Source organism: Halichoerus grypus, chromosome 12 (assembly GCF_964656455.1).
Source record: "Halichoerus grypus chromosome 12, mHalGry1.hap1.1, whole genome shotgun sequence".
Classification (NCBI taxonomy): Eukaryota; Metazoa; Chordata; class Mammalia; order Carnivora; family Phocidae; genus Halichoerus; species Halichoerus grypus.
In genome coordinates this window covers 41166452-41169746 of record NC_135723.1, presented here as the reverse complement: position 1 = coordinate 41169746, position 3295 = coordinate 41166452, and the positions used below count along the sequence as shown (strand labels likewise).

Genomic DNA, 3295 nt, shown 5'->3' with positions numbered 1-3295 from the left:
AGGGAACACAAGCAGGGGGAGTGGGAGAGGGAGAAGCAGGCGCCCCACTGAGCAGGGAGCCAGATGCGGGGCTCAATCCCACGACCCTGGGATCATGACCTGAGCCGAAGGCAGACGCTTAACCATCTGAGCCACCCAGGCGCCCCTCAAATAAAATCTTAAAAAAAAAAAATGCTTGATGGGAAGAGCTAGTAGGCCTGGAGTTGAGCTGGCAAGTTGGAAGATGGGGACTGTCTGAGGTGAGAGGCCCTCACTTACTTAATAATCTTAAAATGTCTCTAGAAAGCTGAGGAAATGTCCTGAGTTAATATTGGATGACTCAATGATAATCCTGTATTTGTAGGTGCTCCAAGCGCTCAAACCTGGCATGATTTGGCTCCCGGCAAACCTATCCGTGGTAAAGCCGCACCCCACCAAGCTAAGGGACGCCAGGAGTGCATGGGAAACAAGGTAATAGCCGGCAGCCTACACGGCAGGATTCAGGGATGCCACAAACCACGAACCGCTAGGTCTTGAGCGTAGGAGTCTGGCCCTAGATTTTTTACATTCGTGACTGAGAGCCGGCATATGCAGAGGTACTCCGTTCGGCCAGCTTCATAGGCGTGACTTCAGTCCTGCAGGTTAACCCTAACTACAGCAACTCTCTGGATGTCAAACCACACGCAAGCTCTGCTGAAGATTCTTGGCACATGGTATAAAGTTAGCCTCTTCTTTTGCAACTAAGAAATGGTAGCCCCTGGGGCATATGCATGTGACTCAACAATTAGGTACCGGCCAAGCCTGTTTGGCCCACCCTGGGATTGGTGACTCCGTGCTAAGGAGACATGTAGTTTCTAGTCCGCACAGCACCGCTAGCAACAGATAATCCAGTCCCTCACCAGAAACTAAAAGATCTTTAGCTCCTCCCGTCCTGCCGTTTCAGCCTCATGCCAGTACCCTAATGGATGGTGTACCCCTTCACAGGTTTGTTTCACCTTGCCTTCATACGTAACAAAAACGGTACTTGGGAGTTTGGGACATGATAAATTCCACAGAAGAAGAAAAACCACCTAACTGCTACCACTGCTCCAAATAGTTTGCACATTTTCTTGCAGATCTCTTGCCACAAAGGCACAGTCGTACATACGCAAGTACGTAGTCGTGCTTACATAGGCTTCAAGGTTTCTTACGCCCTTCACGAGGAAATGATAAAAGGGAGCTCACCCCGAGCCTACCGGCGTCACTGCTGCAGGAATATCTTGCTGAGGCTGTGGGGTAGAGCGTGCTCCTTAATTCCTCTTGTCTTGGGGTTGCCGTAGTCTGGTCTGGCGTCTGAGATAACAGATCCTTGGCTTGGGTCCCCACGAGAGGGAAGAGCTGGCCACAGAAAGGTGGTTCCGTATGATTCTACACCTGTACATTGGATCAGTCACTAACACAAAGCACATAGCTACCAACTGTTCTAAGTTCCTTGTGTTAACTCCGTGAGTGTACCCACACTCTGAGAAAGTATGGCAGATACGGTTTTCTAAAAACGGCCACAGCAGTATTTCTGGTCCCACAGACTCTTCCAGACCCTAGCTGCTACTCCGAGGAGGCAGTCTATTTCCCTTCTTGAGCCTGGGCAGGATTTCAAGATGGCCTTGACTAGCTGAATCCAGTAGAAGTGACGCTGTGACTTCTGATGCTGGGTCACAAAAGGTAATTTAGCTTATGCTTTCTGCCACTCAGTGCATGTTGTAAGGAAGCCCAGGCCACGGGACAGGCCTCGTGTAAGAGTTAAGGCTGACAGCTCCCACCAAGGTCTCTGTCAACAGCCAACATCAATCACCAGGTGTGTGAATAAACTTCTAGATGATTCCAGCACCTACTCTTGAGTCTTCAGCTGAGGCCCCAGTCATGGGATAAGCCATCCCTGCATGCTATGTCCAATTCCAGATTCATTATTCCTTGAGTGTAATAAATGGATGTGTGACACCATCCCCTTTTATGTGGTTTCTTACACAGGTTCAGTAACTGGAACAGATAAGCCCCAGTGTCCCTATTTTATACAGGTTAAATGAATCGCTCAGTCATTCAGCTAATTGCTAAGTAGTGGAGCTCCAAGTCACTTGACAGATTGGCTCCAGAGCCTTTGTGGTGTTCTCTGCTGACTATCCCTTCCCCTGTCAGCATGAAACTACAGCCGGGGTCTCTGCTGTGAATTAGACTGAGGGAAAGGACCCCCTCTCAGCTTGAGAGCACGGTTACCTGCCAGGAGACCACAGGGATGCTAAGCGTTTTCTAAAACGGGATAGAGTAGATGATGAGAAGTTTACAAATTTTCAGTGCATTACCACAAGTGAAGTTATTTCTTGCCTGAACTGTATGTTCATCCGGGTCTCTGGAGCTCCTCCGCTCATCACTGAAGGGGCTATAATCACTCTGGGACCCAGGCTGAAGGAAGCATAATCCTGACATGTGCTTCCATGACCAGCAAGGCAGGGGATGGAGCGAATGGTGAATCACGTACCGAAACTCAGAATTTCCACCCTGAAGTGACATACTACTTTTTCTTACATGTTCTGTGCCGAAGCAAGTCATGCGGCCACACCGGGCTTTAAAGGTACGTGTACCAGAAAGGAGAGCAGTACTAATGACTCCTCAAATCCACCCTTCAGTCACCAAATATTCAGCTCCCTTTCTCTTCTACATCCACATATACTCATCCCCTTTTCAAGAGTGACAACCCCCCACATTCCACTTTATCATGGCCATAAGCCCAGAGCTTAAGATTCTGAGTGTTGTACCCATATGGGAGTCTGTTTCAGGTGGCACCTTTTCGTGAACTGAGAAGAAAAGTTATCTGTTCCCCACCTGTTCAATATATAATAGGGCAGGAGTAGAATAACAACAAAACACATATGCTTTTCAAAAAGGATAGAATGGGAGCCATACAGCAAACCCTAAGTGGTAGCAAATCTGACACCCTGCTCTCCAGATATTTTGAGGGCTCTCACCTTGGGTCTCCAGCAAAAAATTGCCCTTCAACCATCAGGCAGGGGTGAAAGAGCTGAGAAAATCAATGCCTGAGCATAAGGTGAGAAATGGGGAGCACTCTGAAGGGAAGGCTAATTGCCAGCAATAAAACTAATTTGACTCATGCCATCATAATTATGGTTACCCAGAATATTGATCACCCTTCCCGAGTCTGACCCATCCTGCTCTAAAAGCTACAATCTTCCCAAGAGCCCTGTAAGGTATGTACTATTGAGCTCATCCACATTTTATGGATGAGTAAAGTGATACTCAGGTATTCTGTCATATATCCAAGTTC

At 47.9% G+C, this 3295-nt stretch overlaps 1 long non-coding RNA gene across 1 annotated transcript; it reads left to right on the top strand.

Annotated features, from left to right (window-relative positions):
* The first annotated feature begins 141 nt into the window (after positions 1 to 141).
* Positions 142 to 1959, top strand: LOC118532721 (uncharacterized). The gene is made up of 2 exons (XR_004915866.2): positions 142 to 239; positions 344 to 1959. It is a non-coding gene; the product is annotated as an uncharacterized LOC118532721 (long non-coding RNA).
* Positions 1960 to 3295: the final 1336 nt, after the last annotated feature.